This window comes from Ambystoma mexicanum, unplaced genomic scaffold, assembly GCF_040938575.1.
Source record: "Ambystoma mexicanum isolate Mex_15411 unplaced genomic scaffold, UKY_AmexF1_1 Mex_scaf1, whole genome shotgun sequence".
Lineage (NCBI taxonomy): Eukaryota > Metazoa > Chordata > Amphibia > Caudata > Ambystomatidae > Ambystoma > Ambystoma mexicanum.
Window position 1 is genome coordinate 1241351 of NW_027182324.1, and position 24300 is coordinate 1265650.

The 24300-nt window shown below is 41.1% G+C and overlaps 14 non-coding genes across 14 annotated transcripts; all 14 read right to left on the minus strand.

Moving 5' to 3' along the window:
- Positions 1-513: 513 nt before the first annotated feature.
- On the minus strand, positions 514-586 carry TRNAK-UUU (transfer RNA lysine (anticodon UUU)). Its single transcript has one exon. It is a non-coding gene; the product is annotated as a tRNA-Lys (tRNA).
- Positions 587-2196: 1610 nt separating this feature from the next.
- Positions 2197-2269, minus strand: TRNAK-UUU (transfer RNA lysine (anticodon UUU)). The gene has a single exon. It is a non-coding gene; the product is annotated as a tRNA-Lys (tRNA).
- A 1610-nt stretch (positions 2270-3879) lies between these two features.
- Positions 3880-3952, minus strand: TRNAK-UUU (transfer RNA lysine (anticodon UUU)). The gene has a single exon. It is a non-coding gene; the product is annotated as a tRNA-Lys (tRNA).
- Positions 3953-5563: 1611 nt separating this feature from the next.
- TRNAK-UUU (transfer RNA lysine (anticodon UUU)) lies at positions 5564-5636 on the minus strand. Its single transcript has one exon. It is a non-coding gene; the product is annotated as a tRNA-Lys (tRNA).
- A 768-nt stretch (positions 5637-6404) lies between these two features.
- Positions 6405-6477, minus strand: TRNAK-UUU (transfer RNA lysine (anticodon UUU)). The gene has a single exon. It is a non-coding gene; the product is annotated as a tRNA-Lys (tRNA).
- A 3293-nt stretch (positions 6478-9770) lies between these two features.
- TRNAK-UUU (transfer RNA lysine (anticodon UUU)) lies at positions 9771-9843 on the minus strand. The gene has a single exon. It is a non-coding gene; the product is annotated as a tRNA-Lys (tRNA).
- Positions 9844-11453: 1610 nt separating this feature from the next.
- On the minus strand, positions 11454-11526 carry TRNAK-UUU (transfer RNA lysine (anticodon UUU)). The gene has a single exon. It is a non-coding gene; the product is annotated as a tRNA-Lys (tRNA).
- Positions 11527-13978: 2452 nt separating this feature from the next.
- On the minus strand, positions 13979-14051 carry TRNAK-UUU (transfer RNA lysine (anticodon UUU)). Its single transcript has one exon. It is a non-coding gene; the product is annotated as a tRNA-Lys (tRNA).
- Positions 14052-19027: 4976 nt separating this feature from the next.
- TRNAK-UUU (transfer RNA lysine (anticodon UUU)) lies at positions 19028-19100 on the minus strand. Its single transcript has one exon. It is a non-coding gene; the product is annotated as a tRNA-Lys (tRNA).
- A 768-nt stretch (positions 19101-19868) lies between these two features.
- Positions 19869-19941, minus strand: TRNAK-UUU (transfer RNA lysine (anticodon UUU)). Its single transcript has one exon. It is a non-coding gene; the product is annotated as a tRNA-Lys (tRNA).
- Positions 19942-20710: 769 nt separating this feature from the next.
- Positions 20711-20783, minus strand: TRNAK-UUU (transfer RNA lysine (anticodon UUU)). Its single transcript has one exon. It is a non-coding gene; the product is annotated as a tRNA-Lys (tRNA).
- Positions 20784-21551: 768 nt separating this feature from the next.
- Positions 21552-21624, minus strand: TRNAK-UUU (transfer RNA lysine (anticodon UUU)). Its single transcript has one exon. It is a non-coding gene; the product is annotated as a tRNA-Lys (tRNA).
- Positions 21625-23234: 1610 nt separating this feature from the next.
- TRNAK-UUU (transfer RNA lysine (anticodon UUU)) lies at positions 23235-23307 on the minus strand. The gene has a single exon. It is a non-coding gene; the product is annotated as a tRNA-Lys (tRNA).
- A 771-nt stretch (positions 23308-24078) lies between these two features.
- On the minus strand, positions 24079-24151 carry TRNAK-UUU (transfer RNA lysine (anticodon UUU)). The gene has a single exon. It is a non-coding gene; the product is annotated as a tRNA-Lys (tRNA).
- Between the last annotated feature and the right edge of the window lie 149 nt (positions 24152-24300).

Below are 24300 nucleotides of genomic sequence, written 5' to 3' on the forward strand. Positions count from 1 at the left end.
CATGTGCTCCTCAATGCACACACTGGGCAATGCAGTCCACTCTAAATCGACGATTAATGACATGCTCGTTTTGTGCAATGGAGTTTCAGTCAATTGGAAAACATTTTGAAAAGTTATATTGCAACAGAAGCCCAGCCTTAAAAAAGTGTATTTCACTTCTAAATGATTACATGAGGAAGGAAAGGAGACCAGATGCAAAAAAGGTGCTGCGGCTTAGTTGGTTAAAGCGCCTGTCTAGTAAACAGGAGATCCTGAGTTCAAATCTCAGCAGCGCCTGTCTGCTTTTTTTTCGACCAATCTGTCTCCCCAATATTAAAACTTTGTACAAAGATTGCTATTTCATGCTATTTAGAAGCACAGTCAGGCTTGAAATGTTGGCAAAGCATCCAAGAACTCTGGACTCCACTACCTTAGAGTCATATTGCCCAAGGTTGCGATGCCATCAGAAATAGCACATATTAGAATGAGCAATTCATATTTCCTGCTTAATTTTTTGTAAAAGAAGCAAAGGTACGCCTGAACAGGGACTTGAACCCTGGACCCTCAGATTAAAAGTCTGATGCTCTACCGACTGAGCTATCCAGGCACAGGGATCACTGCCCATTTGAAACTTGATTTTCACTCTACAGCACCTCCATACATGGCTACCTCACTGGTCAATAAAGGAAATGAATTACTAGTGCATTACACACATTTTGACACTGGAGACATAACTTTTTTCAGTCATTCCGTATCCAGATATAGAGATTTGCAGCATGTAGGACTTTAATGGTCACCCACTTACGGATTTGAATGTTTTGCCACATTCATGAGTGCAAACTTGCTCCCCAGTAAAGACGAACATGTGCTCCTCAATGCACACACTGGGCAATGCAGTCCACTCTAAATCGACGATTAATGACATGCTCGTTTTGTGCAATGGAGTTTCAGTCAATTGGAAAACATTTTGAAAAGTTATATTGCTACAGAAGCCTAGCCTTAAAAAAAGTGGATTTCACTTCTAAATGATTACATGAGGAAGGAAAGGAGACCAGATGCAAAAAAGGTGCTGTGGCTTAGTTGGTTAAAGCGCCTGTCTAGTAAACAGGAGATCCTGAGTTTGAATGTCAGCAGCGCCTGTCTGCTTTTTTTTCGACCAATATGTCTCCCCAATGTTAAAACTTTGTACAAAGATTGCTATTTCATGCTATTTAGAAGCACAGTCAGGCTTGAAATGTTGGCAAAGCCTCCAAGAACTCTGGACTCCACTACCTTAGAGTCATATTGCCCAAGGTTGCGATGCCATCAGAAATAGCACATATTAGAATGAGCAATTCATATTTCCTGCTTAATTTTTTGTAAAAGAAGCAAAGGTACGCCTGAACCGTGACTTGAACCCTGGACCCTCAGATTAAAAGTCTGATGCTCTACCGACTGAGCTATCCAGGCACAGGGATCACTGCCCATTTGAAACTTGATTTTCACTCTACAGCACCTCCATACATGGCTACCTCACTGGTCAATAAAGGAAATTAATTACTAGTGCATTACACACATTTTGACACTGGAGACATAACTTTTTTCAGTCATTCCGTATCCAGATATAGAGATTTGCAGCATCTAGGACTTTAATGTTCACCCACTTACGGATTTGAATGTTTTGCCACATTCATGAGTGCAAACTTGCTCCCCAGTAAAGACGAACATGTGCTCCTCAATGCACACACTGGGCAATGCAGTCCACTCTAAATCGACGATTAATGACATGCTCGTTTTGTGCAATGGAGTTTCAGTCAATTGGAAAACATTTTGAAAAGTTATATTGCAACAGAAGCCCAGCGTTAAAAAAGTGGATTTCACTTCTAAATGATTACATGAGGAAGGAAAGGAGACCAGATGCAAAAAAGGTGCTGCGGCTTAGTTGGTTAAAGCGCCTGTCTAGTAAACAGGAGATCCTGAGTTCGAATCTCAGCAGCGCCTGTCTGCTTTTTTTTCGACCAATCTGTCTCCCCAATATTAAAACTTTGTACAAAGATTGCTATTTCATGCTATTTAGAAGCACAGTCAGGCTTGAAATGTTGGCAAAGCATCCAAGAACTCTGGACTCCACTACCTTAGAGTCATATTGCCCAAGGTTGCGATGCCATCAGAAATAGCACATATTAGAATGAGCAATTCATATTTCCTGCTTAATTTTTTGTAAAAGAAGCAAAGGTACGCCTGAACAGGGACTTGAACCCTGGACCCTCAGATTAAAAGTCTGATGCTCTACCGACTGAGCTATCCAGGCACAGGGATTACTGCCCATTTGAAACTTGATTTTCACTCTACAGCACCTCCATACATGGCTACCTCACTGGGCAATAAAGGAAATGAATTACTAGTGCATTACACACATTTTGACACTGGAGACATAACTTTTTTCAGTCATTCCGTATCCAGATATAGAGATTTGCAGCATCTAGGAGTTTAATGTTCACCCACTTACGGATTTGAATGTTTTGCCACATTCATGAGTGCAAACTTGCTCCCCAGTAAAGATGAACATGTGCTCCTCAATGCACACACTGGGCAATGCAGTCCACTCTAAATCGACGATTAATGACATGCTCGTTTTGTGCAATGGAGTTTCAGTCAATTGGAAAACATTTTGAAAAGTTATATTGCTACAGAAGCCTAGCCTTAAAAAAAGTGGATTTCACTTCTAAATGATTACATGAGGAAGGAAAGGAGACCAGATGCAAAAAAGGTGCTGTGGCTTAGTTGGTTAAAGCGCCTGTCTAGTAAACAGGAGATCCTGAGTTTGAATGTCAGCAGCGCCTGTCTGCTTTTTTTTCGACCAATATGTCTCCCCAATGTTAAAACTTTGTACAAAGATTGCTATTTCATGCTATTTAGAAGCACAGTCAGGCTTGAAATGTTGGCAAAGCCTCCAAGAACTCTGGACTCCACTACCTTAGAGTCATATTGCCCAAGGTTGCGATGCCATCAGAAATAGCACATATTAGAATGAGCAATTCATATTTCCTGCTTAATTTTTTGTAAAAGAAGCAAAGGTACGCCTGAACCGTGACTTGAACCCTGGACCCTCAGATTAAAAGTCTGATGCTCTACCGACTGAGCTATCCAGGCACAGGGATCACTGCCCATTTGAAACTTGATTTTCACTCTACAGCACCTCCATACATGGCTACCTCACTGGTCAATAAAGGAAATTAATTACTAGTGCATTACACACATTTTGACACTGGAGACATAACTTTTTTCAGTCATTCCGTATCCAGATATAGAGATTTGCAGCATCTAGGACTTTAATGTTCACCCACTTACGGATTTGAATGTTTTGCCACATTCATGAGTGCAAACTTGCTCCCCAGTAAAGACGAACATGTGCTCCTCAATGCACACACTGGGCAATGCAGTCCACTCTAAATCGACGATTAATGACATGCTCGTTTTGTGCAATGGAGTTTCAGTCAATTGGAAAACATTTTGAAAAGTTATATTGCAACAGAAGCCCAGCGTTAAAAAAGTGGATTTCACTTCTAAATGATTACATGAGGAAGGAAAGGAGACCAGATGCAAAAAAGGTGCTGTGGCTTAGTTGGTTAAAGCGCCTGTCTAGTAAACAGGAGATCCTGAGTTCGAATCTCACCAGCGCCTGTCTGCTTTTTTTTCGACCAATCTGTCTCCCCAATATTAAAACTTTGTACAAAGATTGCTATTTCATGCTATTTAGAAGCACAGTCAGGCTTGAAATGTTGGCAAAGCATCCAAGAACTCTGGACTCCACTACCTTAGAGTCATATTGCCCAAGGTTGCGATGCCATCAGAAATAGCACATATTAGAATGAGCAATTCATATTTCCTGCTTAATTTTTTGTAAAAGAAGCAAAGGTACGCCTGAACAGGGACTTGAACCCTGGACCCTCAGATTAAAAGTCTGATGCTCTACCGACTGAGCTATCCAGGCACAGGGATCACTGCCCATTTGAAACTTGATTTTCACTCTACAGCACCTCCATACATGGCTACCTCACTGGTCAATAAAGGAAATGAATTACTAGTGCATTACACACATTTTGACACTGGAGACATAACTTTTTTCAGTCATTCCGTATCCAGATATAGAGATTTGCAGCATGTAGGACTTTAATGGTCACCCACTTACGGATTTGAATGTTTTGCCACATTCATGAGTGCAAACTTGCTCCCCAGTAAAGACGAACATGTGCTCCTCAATGCACACACTGGGCAATGCAGTCCACTCTAAATCGACGATTAATGACATGCTCGTTTTGTGCAATGGAGTTTCAGTCAATTGGAAAACATTTTGAAAAGTTATATTGCTACAGAAGCCTAGCCTTAAAAAAAGTGGATTTCACTTCTAAATGATTACATGAGGAAGGAAAGGAGACCAGATGCAAAAAAGGTGCTGTGGCTTAGTTGGTTAAAGCGCCTGTCTAGTAAACAGGAGATCCTGAGTTTGAATGTCAGCAGCGCCTGTCTGCTTTTTTTTCGACCAATCTGTCTCCCCAATGTTAAAACTTTGTACAAAGATTGCTATTTCATGCTATTTAGAAGCACAGTCAGGCTTGAAATGTTGGCAAAGCCTCCAAGAACTCTGGACTCCACTACCTTAGAGTCATATTGCCCAAGGTTGCGATGCCATCAGAAATAGCACATATTAGAATGAGCAATTCATATTTCCTGCTTAATTTTTTGTAAAAGAAGCAAAGGTACGCCTGAACCGTGACTTGAACCCTGGACCCTCAGATTAAAAGTCTGATGCTCTACCGACTGAGCTATCCAGGCACAGGGATCACTGCCCATTTGAAACTTGATTTTCACTCTACAGCACCTCCATACATGGCTACCTCACTGGTCAATAAAGGAAATTAATTACTAGTGCATTACACACATTTTGACACTGGAGACATAACTTTTTTCAGTCATTCCGTATCCAGATATAGAGATTTGCAGCATCTAGGACTTTAATGTTCACCCACTTACGGATTTGAATGTTTTGCCACATTCATGAGTGCAAACTTGCTCCCCAGTAAAGACGAACATGTGCTCCTCAATGCACACACTGGGCAATGCAGTCCACTCTAAATCGACGATTAATGACATGCTCGTTTTGTGCAATGGAGTTTCAGTCAATTGGAAAACATTTTGAAAAGTTATATTGCTACAGAAGCCTAGCCTTAAAAAAAGTGGATTTCACTTCTAAATGATTACATGAGGAAGGAAAGGAGACCAGATGCAAAAAAGGTGCTGTGGCTTAGTTGGTTAAAGCGCCTGTCTAGTAAACAGGAGATCCTGAGTTTGAATCTCAGCAGCGCCTGTCTGCTTTTTTTTCGACCAATCTGTCTCCCCAATGTTAAAACTTTGTACAAAGATTGCTATTTCATGCTATTTAGAAGCACAGTCAGGCTTGAAATGTTGGCAAAGCCTCCAAGAACTCTGGACTCCACTACCTTAGAGTCATATTGCCCAAGGTTGCGATGCCATCAGAAATAGCACATATTAGAATGAGCAATTCATATTTCCTGCTTAATTTTTTGTAAAAGAAGCAAAGGTACGCCTGAACAGGGACTTGAACCCTGGACCCTCAGATTAAAAGTCTGATGCTCTACCGACTGAGCTATCCAGGCACAGGGATCACTGCCCATTTGAAACTTGATTTTCACTCTACAGCACTTCCATACATGGCTACCTCACTGGTCAATAAAGGAAATGAATTACTAGTGCATTACACACATTTTGACACTGGAGACATAACTTTTTTCAGTCATTCCGTATCCAGATATAGAGATTTGCAGCATGTAGGACTTTAATGGTCACCCACTTACGGATTTGAATGTTTTGCCACATTCATGAGTGCAAACTTGCTCCCCAGTAAAGACGAACATGTGCTCCTCAATGCACACACTGGGCAATGCAGTCCACTCTAAATCGACGATTAATGACATGCTCGTTTTGTGCAATGGAGTTTCAGTCAATTGGAAAACATTTTGAAAAGTTATATTGCAACAGAAGCCCAGCCTTAAAAAAGTGGATTTCACTTCTAAATGATTACATGAGGAAGGAAAGGAGACCAGATGCAAAAAAGGTGCTGCGGCTTAGTTGGTTAAAGCGCCTGTCTAGTAAACAGGAGATCCTGAGTTCGAATCTCAGCAGCGCCTGTCTGCTTTTTTTTCGACCAATCTGTCTCCCCAATATTAAAACTTTGTACAAAGATTGCTATTTCATGCTATTTAGAAGCACAGTCAGGCTTGAAATGTTGGCAAAGCATCCAAGAACTCTGGACTCCACTACCTTAGAGTCATATTGCCCAAGGTTGCGATGCCATCAGAAATAGCACATATTAGAATGAGCAATTCATATTTCCTGCTTAATTTTTTGTAAAAGAAGCAAAGGTACGCCTGAACAGGGACTTGAACCCTGGACCCTCAGATTAAAAGTCTGATGCTCTACCGACTGAGCTATCCAGGCACAGGGATTACTGCCCATTTGAAACTTGATTTTCACTCTACAGCACCTCCATACATGGCTACCTCACTGGGCAATAAAGGAAATGAATTACTAGTGCATTACACACATTTTGACACTGGAGACATAACTTTTTTCAGTCATTCCGTATCCAGATATAGAGATTTGCAGCATCTAGGACTTTAATGTTCACCCACTTACGGATTTGAATGTTTTGCCACATTCATGAGTGCAAACTTGCTCCCCAGTAAAGACGAACATGTGCTCCTCAATGCACACACTGGGCAATGCAGTCCACTCTAAATCGACGATTAATGATATGCTCGTTTTGTGCAATGGAGTTTCAGTCAATTGGAAAACATTTTGAAAAGTTATATTGCTACAGAAGCCTAGCCTTAAAAAAAGTGGATTTCACTTCTAAATGATTACATGAGGAAGGAAAGGAGACCAGATGCAAAAAAGGTGCTGTGGCTTAGTTGGTTAAAGCGCCTGTCTAGTAAACAGGAGATCCTGAGTTTGAATGTCAGCAGCGCCTGTCTGCTTTTTTTTCGACCAATATGTCTCCCCAATGTTAAAACTTTGTACAAAGATTGCTATTTCATGCTATTTAGAAGCACAGTCAGGCTTGAAATGTTGGCAAAGCCTCCAAGAACTCTGGACTCCACTACCTTAGAGTCATATTGCCCAAGGTTGCGATGCCATCAGAAATAGCACATATTAGAATGAGCAATTCATATTTCCTGCTTAATTTTTTGTAAAAGAAGCAAAGGTACGCCTGAACCGTGACTTGAACCCTGGACCCTCAGATTAAAAGTCTGATGCTCTACCGACTGAGCTATCCAGGCACAGGGATCACTGCCCATTTGAAACTTGATTTTCACTCTACAGCACCTCCATACATGGCTACCTCACTGGTCAATAAAGGAAATTAATTACTAGTGCATTACACACATTTTGACACTGGAGACATAACTTTTTTCAGTCATTCCGTATCCAGATATAGAGATTTGCAGCATCTAGGACTTTAATGTTCACCCACTTACGGATTTGAATGTTTTGCCACATTCATGAGTGCAAACTTGCTCCCCAGTAAAGACGAACATGTGCTCCTCAATGCACACACTGGGCAATGCAGTCCACTCTAAATCGACGATTAATGACATGCTCGTTTTGTGCAATGGAGTTTCAGTCAATTGGAAAACATTTTGAAAAGTTATATTGCAACAGAAGCCCAGCGTTAAAAAAGTGGATTTCACTTCTAAATGATTACATGAGGAAGGAAAGGAGACCAGATGCAAAAAAGGTGCTGTGGCTTAGTTGGTTAAAGCGCCTGTCTAGTAAACAGGAGATCCTGAGTTCGAATCTCACCAGCGCTTGTCTGCTTTTTTTTCGACCAATCTGTCTCCCCAATATTAAAACTTTGTACAAAGATTGCTATTTCATGCTATTTAGAAGCACAGTCAGGCTTGAAATGTTGGCAAAGCATCCAAGAACTCTGGACTCCACTACCTTAGAGTCATATTGCCCAAGGTTGCGATGCCATCAGAAATAGCACATATTAGAATGAGCAATTCATATTTCCTGCTTAATTTTTTGTAAAAGAAGCAAAGGTACGCCTGAACAGGGACTTGAACCCTGGACCCTCAGATTAAAAGTCTGATGCTCTACCGACTGTGCTATCCAGGCACAGGGATCACTGCCCATTTGAAACTTGATTTTCACTCTACAGCACCTCCATACATGGCTACCTCACTGGTCAATAAAGGAAATGAATTACTAGTGCATTACACACATTTTGACACTGGAGACATAACTTTTTTCAGTCATTCCGTATCCAGATATAGAGATTTGCAGCATGTAGGACTTTAATGGTCACCCACTTACGGATTTGAATGTTTTGCCACATTCATGAGTGCAAACTTGCTCCCCAGTAAAGACGAACATGTGCTCCTCAATGCACACACTGGGCAATGCAGTCCACTCTAAATCGACGATTAATGACATGCTCGTTTTGTGCAATGGAGTTTCAGTCAATTGGAAAACATTTTGAAAAGTTATATTGCTACAGAAGCCTAGCCTTAAAAAAAGTGGATTTCACTTCTAAATGATTACATGAGGAAGGAAAGGAGACCAGATGCAAAAAAGGTGCTGTGGCTTAGTTGGTTAAAGCGCCTGTCTAGTAAACAGGAGATCCTGAGTTTGAATGTCAGCAGCGCCTGTCTGCTTTTTTTTCGACCAATCTGTCTCCCCAATGTTAAAACTTTGTACAAAGATTGCTATTTCATGCTATTTAGAAGCACAGTCAGGCTTAAAATGTTGGCAAAGCCTCCAAGAACTCTGGACTCCACTACCTTAGAGTCATATTGCCCAAGGTTGCGATGCCATCAGAAATAGCACATATTAGAATGAGCAATTCATATTTCCTGCTTAATTTTTTGTAAAAGAAGCAAAGGTACGCCTGAACCGTGACTTGAACCCTGGACCCTCAGATTAAAAGTCTGATGCTCTACCGACTGAGCTATCCAGGCACAGGGATCACTGCCCATTTGAAACTTGATTTTCACTCTACAGCACCTCCATACATGGCTACCTCACTGGTCAATAAAGGAAATTAATTACTAGTGCATTACACACATTTTGACACTGGAGACATAACTTTTTTCAGTCATTCCGTATCCAGATATAGAGATTTGCAGCATCTAGGACTTTAATGTTCACCCACTTACGGATTTGAATGTTTTGCCACATTCATGAGTGCAAACTTGCTCCCCAGTAAAGACGAACATGTGCTCCTCAATGCACACACTGGGCAATGCAGTCCACTCTAAATCGACGATTAATGACATGCTCGTTTTGTGCAATGGAGTTTCAGTCAATTGGAAAACATTTTGAAAAGTTATATTGCAACAGAAGCCCAGCGTTAAAAAAGTGGATTTCACTTCTAAATGATTACATGAGGAAGGAAAGGAGACCAGATGCAAAAAAGGTGCTGCGGCTTAGTTGGTTAAAGCGCCTGTCTAGTAAACAGGAGATCCTGAGTTCGAATCTCAGCAGCGCCTGTCTGCTTTTTTTTCGACCAATCTGTCTCCCCAATATTAAAACTTTGTACAAAGATTGCTATTTCATGCTATTTAGAAGCACAGTCAGGCTTGAAATGTTGGCAAAGCATCCAAGAACTCTGGACTCCACTACCTTAGAGTCATATTGCCCAAAGTTGCGATGCCATCAGAAATAGCACATATTAGAATGAGCAATTCATATTTCCTGCTTAATTTTTTGTAAAAGAAGCAAAGGTACGCCTGAACAGGGACTTGAACCCTGGACCCTCAGATTAAAAGTCTGATGCTCTACCGACTGAGCTATCCAGGCACAGGGATTACTGCCCATTTGAAACTTGATTTTCACTCTACAGCACCTCCATACATGGCTACCTCACTGGGCAATAAAGGAAATGAATTACTAGTGCATTACACACATTTTGACACTGGAGACATAACTTTTTTCAGTCATTCCGTATCCAGATATAGAGATTTGCAGCATCTAGGAGTTTAATGTTCACCCACTTACGGATTTGAATGTTTTGCCACATTCATGAGTGCAAACTTGCTCCCCAGTAAAGATGAACATGTGCTCCTCAATGCACACACTGGGCAATGCAGTCCACTCTAAATCGACGATTAATGACATGCTCGTTTTGTGCAATGGAGTTTCAGTCAATTGGAAAACATTTTGAAAAGTTATATTGCTACAGAAGCCTAGCCTTAAAAAAAGTGGATTTCACTTCTAAATGATTACATGAGGAAGGAAAGGAGACCAGATGCAAAAAAGGTGCTGTGGCTTAGTTGGTTAAAGCGCCTGTCTAGTAAACAGGAGATCCTGAGTTTGAATGTCAGCAGCGCCTGTCTGCTTTTTTTTCGACCAATATGTCTCCCCAATGTTAAAACTTTGTACAAAGATTGCTATTTCATGCTATTTAGAAGCACAGTCAGGCTTGAAATGTTGGCAAAGCCTCCAAGAACTCTGGACTCCACTACCTTAGAGTCATATTGCCCAAGGTTGCGATGCCATCAGAAATAGCACATATTAGAATGAGCAATTCATATTTCCTGCTTAATTTTTTGTAAAAGAAGCAAAGGTACGCCTGAACCGTGACTTGAACCCTGGACCCTCAGATTAAAAGTCTGATGCTCTACCGACTGAGCTATCCAGGCACAGGGATCACTGCCCATTTGAAACTTGATTTTCACTCTACAGCACCTCCATACATGGCTACCTCACTGGTCAATAAAGGAAATTAATTACTAGTGCATTACACACATTTTGACACTGGAGACATAACTTTTTTCAGTCATTCCGTATCCAGATATAGAGATTTGCAGCATCTAGGACTTTAATGTTCACCCACTTACGGATTTGAATGTTTTGCCACATTCATGAGTGCAAACTTGCTCCCCAGTAAAGACGAACATGTGCTCCTCAATGCACACACTGGGCAATGCAGTCCACTCTAAATCGACGATTAATGACATGCTCGTTTTGTGCAATGGAGTTTCAGTCAATTGGAAAACATTTTGAAAAGTTATATTGCAACAGAAGCCCAGCGTTAAAAAAGTGGATTTCACTTCTAAATGATTACATGAGGAAGGAAAGGAGACCAGATGCAAAAAAGGTGCTGTGGCTTAGTTGGTTAAAGCGCCTGTCTAGTAAACAGGAGATCCTGAGTTCGAATCTCACCAGCGCCTGTCTGCTTTTTTTTCGACCAATCTGTCTCCCCAATATTAAAACTTTGTACAAAGATTGCTATTTCATGCTATTTAGAAGCACAGTCAGGCTTGAAATGTTGGCAAAGCATCCAAGAACTCTGGACTCCACTACCTTAGAGTCATATTGCCCAAGGTTGCGATGCCATCAGAAATAGCACATATTAGAATGAGCAATTCATATTTCCTGCTTAATTTTTTGTAAAAGAAGCAAAGGTACGCCTGAACAGGGACTTGAACCCTGGACCCTCAGATTAAAAGTCTGATGCTCTACCGACTGAGCTATCCAGGCACAGGGATCACTGCCCATTTGAAACTTGATTTTCACTCTACAGCACCTCCATACATGGCTACCTCACTGGTCAATAAAGGAAATGAATTACTAGTGCATTACACACATTTTGACACTGGAGACATAACTTTTTTCAGTCATTCCGTATCCAGATATAGAGATTTGCAGCATGTAGGACTTTAATGGTCACCCACTTACGGATTTGAATGTTTTGCCACATTCATGAGTGCAAACTTGCTCCCCAGTAAAGACGAACATGTGCTCCTCAATGCACACACTGGGCAATGCAGTCCACTCTAAATCGACGATTAATGACATGCTCGTTTTGTGCAATGGAGTTTCAGTCAATTGGAAAACATTTTGAAAAGTTATATTGCTACAGAAGCCTAGCCTTAAAAAAAGTGGATTTCACTTCTAAATGATTACATGAGGAAGGAAAGGAGACCAGATGCAAAAAAGGTGCTGTGGCTTAGTTGGTTAAAGCGCCTGTCTAGTAAACAGGAGATCCTGAGTTTGAATGTCAGCAGCGCCTGTCTGCTTTTTTTTCGACCAATCTGTCTCCCCAATGTTAAAACTTTGTACAAAGATTGCTATTTCATGCTATTTAGAAGCACAGTCAGGCTTGAAATGTTGGCAAAGCCTCCAAGAACTCTGGACTCCACTACCTTAGAGTCATATTGCCCAAGGTTGCGATGCCATCAGAAATAGCACATATTAGAATGAGCAATTCATATTTCCTGCTTAATTTTTTGTAAAAGAAGCAAAGGTACGCCTGAACCGTGACTTGAACCCTGGACCCTCAGATTAAAAGTCTGATGCTCTACCGACTGAGCTATCCAGGCACAGGGATCACTGCCCATTTGAAACTTGATTTTCACTCTACAGCACCTCCATACATGGCTACCTCACTGGTCAATAAAGGAAATTAATTACTAGTGCATTACACACATTTTGACACTGGAGACATAACTTTTTTCAGTCATTCCGTATCCAGATATAGAGATTTGCAGCATCTAGGACTTTAATGTTCACCCACTTACGGATTTGAATGTTTTGCCACATTCATGAGTGCAAACTTGCTCCCCAGTAAAGACGAACATGTGCTCCTCAATGCACACACTGGGCAATGCAGTCCACTCTAAATCGACGATTAATGACATGCTCGTTTTGTGCAATGGAGTTTCAGTCAATTGGAAAACATTTTGAAAAGTTATATTGCAACAGAAGCCCAGCGTTAAAAAAGTGGATTTCACTTCTAAATGATTACATGAGGAAGGAAAGGAGACCAGATGCAAAAAAGGTGCTGTGGCTTAGTTGGTTAAAGCGCCTGTCTAGTAAACAGGAGATCCTGAGTTCGAATCTCACCAGCGCCTGTCTGCTTTTTTTTCGACCAATCTGTCTCCCCAATATTAAAACTTTGTACAAAGATTGCTATTTCATGCTATTTAGAAGCACAGTCAGGCTTGAAATGTTGGCAAAGCATCCAAGAACTCTGGACTCCACTACCTTAGAGTCATATTGCCCAAGGTTGCGATGCCATCAGAAATAGCACATATTAGAATGAGCAATTCATATTTCCTGCTTAATTTTTTGTAAAAGAAGCAAAGGTACGCCTGAACAGGGACTTGAACCCTGGACCCTCAGATGAAAAGTCTGATGCTCTACCGACTGAGCTATCCAGGCACAGGGATCACTGCCCATTTGAAACTTGATTTTCACTCTACAGCACCTCCATACATGGCTACCTCACTGGGCAATAAAGGAAATGAATTACTAGTGCATTACACACATTTTGACACTGGAGACATAACTTTTTTCAGTCATTCCGTATCCAGATATAGAGATTTGCAGCATCTAGGACTTTAATGTTCACCCACTTACGGATTTGAATGTTTTGCCACATTCATGAGTGCAAACTTGCTCCCCAGTAAAGACGAACATGTGCTCCTCAATGCACACACTGGGCAATGCAGTCCACTCTAAATCGACGATTAATGACATGCTCGTTTTGTGCAATGGAGTTTCAGTCAATTGGAAAACATTTTGAAAAGTTATATTGCTACAGAAGCCTAGCCTTAAAAAAAGTGGATTTCACTTCTAAATGATTACATGAGGAAGGAAAGGAGACCAGATGCAAAAAAGGTGCTGTGGCTTAGTTGGTTAAAGCGCCTGTCTAGTAAACAGGAGATCCTGAGTTTGAATCTCAGCAGCGCCTGTCTGCTTTTTTTTCGACCAATCTGTCTCCCCAATGTTAAAACTTTGTACAAAGATTGCTATTTCATGCTATTTAGAAGCACAGTCAGGCTTGAAATGTTGGCAAAGCCTCCAAGAACTCTGGACTCCACTACCTTAGAGTCATATTGCCCAAGGTTGCGATGCCATCAGAAATAGCACATATTAGAATGAGCAATTCATATTTCCTGCTTAATTTTTTGTAAAAGAAGCAAAGGTACGCCTGAACAGGGACTTGAACCCTGGACCCTCAGATTAAAAGTCTGATGCTCTACCGACTGAGCTATCCAGGCACAGGGATCACTGCCCATTTGAAACTTGATTTTCACTCTACAGCACTTCCATACATGGCTACCTCACTGGTCAATAAAGGAAATGAATTACTAGTGCATTACACACATTTTGACACTGGAGACATAACTTTTTTCAGTCATTCCGTATCCAGATATAGAGATTTGCAGCATGTAGGACTTTAATGGTCACCCACTTACGGATTTGAATGTTTTGCCACATTCATGAGTGCAAACTTGCTCCCCAGTAAAGACGAACATGTGCTCCTCAATGCACACACTGGGCAATGCAGTCCACTCTAAATCGACGATTAATGACATGCTCGTTTTGTGCAATGGAGTTTCAGTCAATTGGAAAACATTTTGAAAAGTTATATTGCAACAGAAGCCCAGCCTTAAAAAAGTGGATTTCACTTCTAAATGATTACATGAGGAAGGAAAGGAGACCAGATGCAAAAAAGGTGCTGCGGCTTAGTTGGTTAAAGCGCCTGTCTAGTAAACAGGAGATCCTGAGTTCGAATCTCAGCAGCGCCTGTCTGCTTTTTTTTCGACCAATCTGTCTCCCCAATATTAAAACTTTGTACAAAGATTGCTATTTCATGCTATTTAGAAGCACAGTCAGGCTTGAAATGTTGGCAAAGCATCCAAGAACTCTGGACTCCACTACCTTAGAGTCATATTGCCCAAGGTTGCGATGCCATCAGAAATAGCACATATTAGAATGAGCAATTCATATTTCCTGCTTAATTTTTTGTAAAAGAAGCAAAGGTACGCCTGAACAGGGACTTGAACCCTGCACCCTCAGATTAAAAGTCTGATGCTCTACCGACTGAGCTATCCAGGCACAGGGATTACTGCCCATTTGAAACTTGATTTTCACTCTACAGCACCTCCATACATGGCTACCTCACTGGGCAATAAAGGAAATGAATTACTAGTGCATTACACACATTTTGACACTGGAGACATAACTTTTTTCAGTCATTCCGTATCCAGATATAGAGATTTGCAGCATCTAGGACTTTAATGTTCACCCACTTACGGATTTGAATGTTTTGCCACATTCATGAGTGCAAACTTGCTCCCCAGTAAAGACGAACATGTGCTCCTCAATGCACACACTGGGCAATGCAGTCCACTCTAAATCGACGATTAATGACATGCTCGTTTTGTGCAATGGAGTTTCAGTCAATTGGAAAACATTTTGAAAAGTTATATTGCTACAGAAGCCTAGCCTTAAAAAAAGTGGATTTCACTTCTAAATGATTACATGAGGAAGGAAAGGAGACCAGATGCAAAAAAGGTGCTGTGGCTTAGTTGGTTAAAGCGCCTGTCTAGTAAACAGGAGATCCTGAGTTTGAATGTCAGCAGCGCCTGTCTGCTTTTTTTTCGACCAATATGTCTCCCCAATGTTAAAACTTTGTACAAAGATTGCTATTTCATGCTATTTAGAAGCACAGTCAGGCTTGAAATGTTGGCAAAGCCTCCAAGAACTCTGGACTCCACTACCTTAGAGTCATATTGCCCAAGGTTCCGATGCCATCAGAAATAGCACATATTAGAATGAGCAATTCATATTTCCTGCTTAATTTTTTGTAAAAGAAGCAAAGGTACGCCTGAACCGTGACTTGAACCCTGGACCCTCAGATTAAAAGTCTGATGCTCTACCGACTGAGCTATCCAGGCACAGGGATCACTGCCCATTTGAAACTTGATTTTCACTCTACAGCACCTCCATACATGGCTACCTCACTGGTCAATAAAGGAAATTAATTACTAGTGCATTACACACATTTTGACACTGGAGACATAACTTTTTTCAGTCATTCCGTATCCAGATATAGAGATTTGCAGCATCTAGGACTTTAATGTTCACCCACTTACGGATTTGAATGTTTTGCCACATTCATGAGTGCAAACTTGCTCCCCAGTAAAGACGAACATGTGCTCCTCAATGCACACACTGGGCAATGCAGTCCACTCTAAATCGACGATTAATGACATGCTCGTTTTGTGCAATGGAGTTTCAGTCAATTGGAAAACATTTTGAAAAGTTATATTGCAACAGAAGCCCAGCGTTAAAAAAGTGGATTTCACTTCTAAATGATTACATGAGGAAGGAAAGGAGACCAGATGCAAAAAAGGTGCTGTGGCTTAGTTGGTTAAAGCGCCTGTCTAGTAAACAGGAGATCCTGAGTTCGAATCTCACCAGCGCCTGTCTGCTTTTTTTTCGACCAATCTGTCTCCCCAATATTAAAACTTTGTACAAAGATTGCTATTTCATGCTATTTAGAAGCACAGTCAGGCTTGAAATGTTGGCAAAGCATCCAAGAACTCTGGACTCCACTACCTTAGAGTCATATTGCCCAAGGTTGCGATGCCATCAGAAATAGCACATATTAGAATGAGCAATTCATATTTCCTGCTTAATTTTTTGTAAAAGAAGCAAAGGTACACCTGAACCGTGACTTGAACCCTGGACCCTCAGATTAAAAGTCTGATGCTCTACCGACTGAGCTATCCAGGCACAGGGATCACTGCCCATTTGAAACTTGATTTTCACTCTACAGCACCTCCATACATGGCTACCTCACTGGTCAATAAAGGAAATGAATTACTAGTGCATTACACACATTTTGACACTGGAGACATAACTTTTTTCAGTCATTCCGTATCCAGATATAGAGATTTGCAGCATGTAGGACTTTAATGGTCACCCACTTACGGATTTGAATGTTTTGCCACATTCATGAGTGCAAACTTGCTCCCCAGTAAAGACGAACATGTGCTCCTCAATGCACACACTGGGCAATGCAGTCCACTCTAAATCGACGATTAATGACATGCTCGTTTTGTGCAATGGAGTTTCAGTCAATTGGAAAACATTTTGAAAAGTTATATTGCTACAGAAGCCTAGCCTTAAAAAAAGTGGATTTCACTTCTAAATGATTACATGAGGAAGGAAAGGAGACCAGATGCAAAAAAGGTGCTGTGGCTTAGTTGGTTAAAGCGCCTGTCTAGTAAACAGGAGATCCTGAGTTTGAATGTCAGCAGCGCCTGTCTGCTTTTTTTTCGACCAATCTGTCTCCCCAATGTTAAAACTTTGTACAAAGATTGCTATTTCATGCTATTTAGAAGCACAGTCAGGCTTGAAATGTTGGCAAAGCCTCCAAGAACTCTGGACTCCACTACCTTAGAGTCATATTGCCCAAGGTTGCGATGCCATCAGAAATAGCACATATTAGAATGAGCAATTCATATTTCCTGCTTAATTTTTTGTAAAAGAAGCAAAGGTACGCCTGAACCGTGACTTGAACCCTGGACCCTCAGATTAAAAGTCTGATGCTCTACCGACTGAGCTATCCAGGCACAGGGATCACTGCCCATTTGAAACTTGATTTTCACTCTACAGCACCTCCATACATGGCTACCTCACTGGTCAATAAAGGAAATTAATTACTAGTGCATTACACACATTTTGACACTGGAGACATAACTTTTTTCAGTCATTCCGTATCCAGATATAGAGATTTGCAGCATATAGGACTTTAATGTTCACCCACTTACGGATTTGAATGTTTTGCCACATTCATGAGTGCAAACTTGCTCCCCAGTAAAGACGAACATGTGCTCCTCAATGCACACACTGGGCAATGCAGTCCACTCTAAATCGACGATTAATGACATGCTCGTTTTGTGCAATGGAGTTTCAGTCAATTGGAAAACATTTTGAAAAGTTATATTGCAACAGAAGCCCAGCGTTAAAAAAGTGGATTTCACTTCTAAATGATTACATGAGGAAGGAAAGGAGACCAGATGCAAAAAAGGTGCTGTGGCTTAGTTGGTTAAAGCGCCTGTCTAGTAAACAGGAGATCCTGAGTTCGAATCTCACCAGCGCCTGTCTGCTTTTTTTTCGACCAATCTGTCTCCCCAATATTAAAACTTTGTACAAAGATTGCTATTTCATGCTATTTAGAAGCACAGTCAGGCTTGAAATGTTGGCAAAGCATCCAAGAACTCTGGACTCCACTACCTTAGAGTCATATTGCCCAAGGTTGCGATGCCATCAGAAATAGCACATATTAGAATGAGCAATTCATATTTCCTGCTTAATTTTTTGTAAAAGAAGCAAAGGTACGCCTGAACAGGGACTTGAACCCTGGACCCTCAGATGAAAAGTCTGATGCTCTACCGACTGAGCTATCCAGGCACAGGGATCACTGCCCATTTGAAACTTGATTTTCACTCTACAGCACCTCCATACATGGCTACCTCACTGGGCAATAAAGGAAATGAATTACTAGTGCATTACACACATTTTGACACTGGAGACATAACTTTTTTCAGTCATTCCGTATCCAGATATAGAGATTTGCAGCATCTAGGACTTTAATGTTCACCCACTTACGGATTTGAATGTTTTGCCACATTCATGAGTGCAAACTTGCTCCCCAGTAAAGACGAACATGTGCTCCTCAATGCACACACTGGGCAATGCAGTCCACTCTAAATCGACGATTAATGACATGCTCGTTTTGTGCAATGGAGTTTCAGTCAATTGGAAAACATTTTGAAAAGTTATATTGCTACAGAAGCCTAGCCTTAAAAAAAGTGGATTTCACTTCTAAATTATTACATGAGGAAGGAAAGGAGACCAGATGCAAAAAAGGTGCTGTGGCTTAGTTGGTTAAAGCGCCTGTCTAGTAAACAGGAGATCCTGAGTTTGAATCTCAGCAGCGCCTGTCTGCTTTTTTTTCGACCAATCTGTCTCCCCAATGTTAAAACTTTGTACAAAGATTGCTATTTCATGCTATTTAGAAGCACAGTCAGGCTTGAAATGTTGGCAAAGCCTCCAAGAACTCTGGACTCCACTACCTTAGAGTCATATTGCCCAAGGTTGCGATGCCATCAGAAATAGCACATATTAGAATGAGCAATTCATATTTCCTGCTTAATTTTTTGTAAAAGAAGCAAAGGTACGCCTGAACAGGGACTTGAACCCTGGACCCTCAGATTAAAAGTCTGATGCTCTACCGACTGAGCTATCCAGGCACAGGGATCACTGCCCATTTGAAACTTGATTTTCACTCTACAGCACCTCCATACATGGCTACCTCACTGGTCAATAAAGGAAATGAATTACTAGTGCATTACACACATTTTGACACTGGAGACATAACTTTTTTCAGTCATTCCGTATCCAGATATAGAGATTTGCAGCATGTAGGACTTTAATGGTCACCCACTTACGGATTTGAATGTTTTGCCACATTCATGAGTGCAAACTTGCTCCCCAGTAAAGACGAACATGTGCTCCTCAATGCACACACTGGGCAATGCAGTCCACTCTAAATCGACGATTAATGACATGCTCGTTTTGTGCAATGGAGTTTCAGTCAATTGGAAAACATTTTGAAAAGTTATATTGCAACAGAAGCCCAGCCTTAAAAAAGTGGATTTCACTTCTAAATGATTACATGAGGAAGGAAAGGAGACCAGATGCAAAAAAGGTGCTGCGGCTTAGTTGGTTAAAGCGCCTGTCTAGTAAACAGGAGATCCTGAGTTCGAATCTCAGCAGCGCCTGTCTGCTTTTTTTTCGACCAATCTGTCTCCCCAATATTAAAACTTTGTACAAAGATTGCTATTTCATGCTATTTAGAAGCACAGTCAGGCTTGAAATGTTGGCAAAGCATCCAAGAACTCTGGACTCCACTACCTTAGAGTCATATTGCCCAAGGTTGCGATGCCATCAGAAATAGCACATATTAGAATGAGCAATTCATATTTCCTGCTTAATTTTTTGTAAAAGAAGCAAAGGTACGCCTGAACAGGGACTTGAACCCTGGACCCTCAGATTAAAAGTCTGATGCTCTACCGACTGAGCTATCCAGGCACAGGGATTACTGCCCATTTGAAACTTGATTTTCACTCTACAGCACCTCCATACATGGCTACCTCACTGGGCAATAAAGGAAATGAATTACTAGTGCATTACACACATTTTGACACTGGAGACATAACTTTTTTCAGTCATTCCGTATCCAGATATAGAGATTTGCAGCATCTAGGACTTTAATGTTCACCCACTTACGGATTTGAATGTTTTGCCACATTCATGAGTGCAAACTTGCTCCCCAGTAAAGACGAACATGTGCTCCTCAATGCACACACTGGGCAATGCAGTCCACTCTAAATCGACGATTAATGACATGCTCGTTTTGTGCAATGGAGTTTCAGTCAATTGGAAAACATTTTGAAAAGTTATATTGCTACAGAAGCCTAGCCTTAAAAAAAGTGGATTTCACTTCTAAATGATTACATGAGGAAGGAAAGGAGACCAGATGCAAAAAAGGTGCTGTGGCTTAGTTGGTTAAAGCGCCTGTCTAGTAAACAGGAGATCCTGAGTTTGAATGTCAGCAGCGCCTGTCTGCTTTTTTTTCGACCAATATGTCTCCCCAATGTTAAAACTTTGTACAAAGATTGCTATTTCATGCTATTTAGAAGCACAGTCAGGCTTGAAATGTTGGCAAAGCCTCCAAGAACTCTGGACTCCACTACCTTAGAGTCATATTGCCCAAGGTTGCGATGCCATCAGAAATAGCACATATTAGAATGAGCAATTCATATTTCCTGCTTAATTTTTTGTAAAAGAAGCAAAGGTACGCCTGAACAGGGACTTGAACCCTGGACCCTCAGATTAAAAGTCTGATGCTCTACCGACTGAGCTATCCAGGCACAGGGATCACTGCCCATTTGAAACTTGATTTTCACTCTACAGCACCTCCATACATGGCTACCTCACTGGTCAATAAAGGAAATGAATTACTAGTGCATTACACACATTTTGACACTGGAGACATAACTTTTTTCAGTCATTCCGTATCCAGATATAGAGATTTGCAGCATGTAGGACTTTAATGGTCACCCACTTACGGATTTGAATGTTTTGCCACATTCATGAGTGCAAACTTGCTCCCCAGTAAAGACGAACATGTGCTCCTCAATGCACACACTGGGCAATGCAGTCCACTCTAAATCGACGATTAATGACATGCTCGTTTTGTGCAATGGAGTTTCAGTCAATTGGAAAACATTTTGAAAAGTTATATTGCAACAGAAGCCCAGCCTTAAAAAAGTGGATTTCACTTCTAAATGATTACATGAGGAAGGAAAGGAGACCAGATGCAAAAAAGGTGCTGCGGCTTAGTTGGTTAAAGCGCCTGTCTAGTAAACAGGAGATCCTGAGTTCGAATCTCAGCAGCGCCTGTCTGCTTTTTTTTCGACCAATCTGTCTCCCCAATATTAAAACTTTGTACAAAGATTGCTATTTCATGCTATTTAGAAGCACATTCAGGCTTGAAATGTTGGCAAAGCATCCAAGAACTCTGGACTCCACTACCTTAGAGTCATATTGCCCAAGGTTGCGATGCCATCAGAAATAGCACATATTAGAATGAGCAATTCATATTTCCTGCTTAATTTTTTGTAAAAGAAGCAAAGGTACGCCTGAACAGGGACTTGAACCCTGGACCCTCAGATTAAAAGTCTGATGCTCTACCGACTGAGCTATCCAGGCACAGGGATTACTGCCCATTTGAAACTTGATTTTCACTCTACAGCACCTCCATACATGGCTACCTCACTGGGCAATAAAGGAAATGAATTACTAGTGCATTACACACATTTTGACACTGGAGACATAACTTTTTTCAGTCATTCCGTATCCAGATATAGAGATTTGCAGCATCTAGGACTTTAATGTTCACCCACTTACGGATTTGAATGTTTTGCCACATTCATGAGTGCAAACTTGCTCCCCAGTAAAGACGAACATGTGCTCCTCAATGCACACACTGGGCAATGCAGTCCACTCTAAATCGACGATTAATGACATGCTCGTTTTGTGCAATGGAGTTTCAGTCAATTGGAAAACATTTTGAAAAGTTATATTGCTACAGAAGCCTAGCCTTAAAAAAAGTGGATTTCACTTCTAAATGATTACATGAGGAAGGAAAGGAGACCAGATGCAAAAAAGGTGCTGTGGCTTAGTTGGTTAAAGCGCCTGTCTAGTAAACAGGAGATCCTGAGTTTGAATGTCAGCAGCGCCTGTCTGCTTTTTTTTCGACCAATATGTCTCCCCAATGTTAAAACTTTGTACAAAGATTGCTATTTCATGCTATTTAGAAGCACAGTCAGGCTTGAAATGTTGGCAAAGCCTCCAAGAACTCTGGACTCCACTACCTTAGAGTCATATTGCCCAAGGTTGCGATGCCATCAGAAATAGCACATATTAGAATGAGCAATTCATATTTCCTGCTTAATTTTTTGTAAAAGAAGCAAAGGTACGCCTGAACCGTGACTTGAACCCTGGACCCTCAGATTAAAAGTCTGATGCTCTACCGACTGAGCTATCCAGGCACAGGGATCACTGCCCATTTGAAACTTGATTTTCACTCTACAGCACCTCCATACATGGCTACCTCACTGGTCAATAAAGGAAATTAATTACTAGTGCATTACACACATTTTGACACTGGAGACATAACTTTTTTCAGTCATTCCGTATCCAGATATAGAGATTTGCAGCATCTAGGACTTTAATGTTCACCCACTTACGGATTTGAATGTTTTGCCACATTCATGAGTGCAAACTTGCTCCCCAGTAAAGACGAACATGTGCTCCTCAATGCACACACTGGGCAATGCAGTCCACTCTAAATCGACGATTAATGACATGCTCGTTTTGTGCAATGGAGTTTCAGTCAATTGGAAAACATTTTGAAAAGTTATATTGCAACAGAAGCCCAGCGTTAAAAAAGTGGATTTCACTTCTAAATGATTACATGAGGAAGGAAAGGAGACCAGATGCAAAAAAGGTGCTGTGGCTTAGTTGGTTAAAGCGCCTGTCTAGTAAACAGGAGATCCTGAGTTTGAATCTCACCAGCGCCTGTCTGCTTTTTTTTCGACCAATCTGTCTCCCCAATATTAACACTTTGTACAAAGTTTGCTATTTCATGCTATTTAGAAGCACAGTCAGGCTTGAAATGTTGGCAAAGCATCCAAGAACTCTGGACTCCACTACCTTAGAGTCATATTGCCCAAGGTTGCGATGCCATCAGAAATAGCACATATTAGAATGAGCAATTCATATTTCCTGCTTAATTTTTTGTAAAAGAAGCAAAGGTACGCCTGAACAGGGACTTGAACCCTGGACCCTCAGATTAAAAGTCTGATGCTCTACCGACTGAGCTATCCAGGCACAGGGATCACTGCCCATTTGAAACTTGATTTTCACTCTACAGCACCTCCATACATGGCTACCTCACTGGTCAATAAAGGAAATGAATTACTAGTGCATTACACACATTTTGACACTGGAGACATAACTTTTTTCAGTCATTCCGTATCCAGATATAGAGATTTGCAGCATGTAGGACTTTAATGGTCACCCACTTACGGATTTGAATGTTTTGCCACATTCATGAGTGCAAACTTGCTCCCCAGTAAAGACGAACATGTGCTCCTCAATGCACACACTGGGCAATGCAGTCCACTCTAAATCGACGATTAATGACATGCTCGTTTTGTGCAATGGAGTTTCAGTCAATTGGAAAACATTTTGAAAAGTTATATTGCAACAGAAGCCCAGCCTTAAGAAAAAGTGGATTTCACTTCTAAATGATTACATGAGGAAGGAAAGGAGACCAGATGCAAAAAAGGTGCTGTGGCTTAGTTGGTTAAAGCGCCTGTCTAGTAAAAAGGAGATCCTGAGTTTGAATCTCAGCAGCGCCTCTCTGCTTTTTTTTTCGACCAATCTGTCTCCCCAATATTAAAACTTTGTACAAAGATTGCTATTTCATGCTATTTAGAAGCACAGTCAGGCTTGAAATGTTGGCAAAGCACCCAAGAACTTTGGTCTCCACTACCTTAGAGTCATATTGCCCAAGGTTGCGATGCCATCAGAAATAGCAAATATTAGAATGAGCAATTCATATTTCCTGCTTAATTTATTGTAAAAGAAGCAAAGGTACGCCTGAACAGGGACTTGAACCCTGGACCCTCAGATTAAAAGTCTGATGCTCTACCGACTGAGCTATCCAGGCACAGGGATCACTGCCATTTGAAACTTGATTTTCACTCTACAGCACCTCCATACATGGCTACCTCACTGGTCAATAAAGGAAATGAATTACTAGTGCATTACACACATTTTGACACTGGAGACATAACTTTTTTCAGTCATTCCGTATCC